At 40.6% G+C, this 362-nt stretch overlaps 1 pseudogene; it reads left to right on the forward strand.

Annotated features, from left to right (window-relative positions):
- Positions 1 to 209: 209 nt before the first annotated feature.
- LOC109341702 overlaps positions 210 to 362 on the forward strand; it is a 3,029-nt pseudogene continuing 2,876 nt past the window's right edge.

The following is a 362-nucleotide window of genomic DNA, read 5'->3' on the forward strand; positions in this document are numbered from 1 at the left end:
TACACAAGGGTAAAGAGGTAGAACATGAGGAAGGGGTTACAACTGCAAATGTTACAAGGGAGAGTAAAGATAAGAGAACGACTGAATTACCTCAGTCGAAGGATCTCCCTTATCCAAAGAGACCTTCCAAGAAAGACAAAGAGCGACAATAGGCTAGGTTCTTGGATTTATTCAAGAATATTCAGATCAACATTCCTTTTCTGGAGGCAATGGAACAAAGGCCTGTCTATGCTAAATTCATGAAAGATTTGTTGACAAAGAAAAGGAAGTTGTCAGAAGAGACAGTGACCTTAGAAGCTGGGTGTAGTGCAATAATTCAGAAGTCTTTACCTGAGAAGACTAAAGATCCGGGCAGCTTCACT

Source organism: Lupinus angustifolius, unplaced genomic scaffold (genome assembly GCF_001865875.1).
Source record: "Lupinus angustifolius cultivar Tanjil unplaced genomic scaffold, LupAngTanjil_v1.0 Scaffold_585, whole genome shotgun sequence".
Taxonomy (NCBI): domain Eukaryota; kingdom Viridiplantae; phylum Streptophyta; class Magnoliopsida; order Fabales; family Fabaceae; genus Lupinus; species Lupinus angustifolius.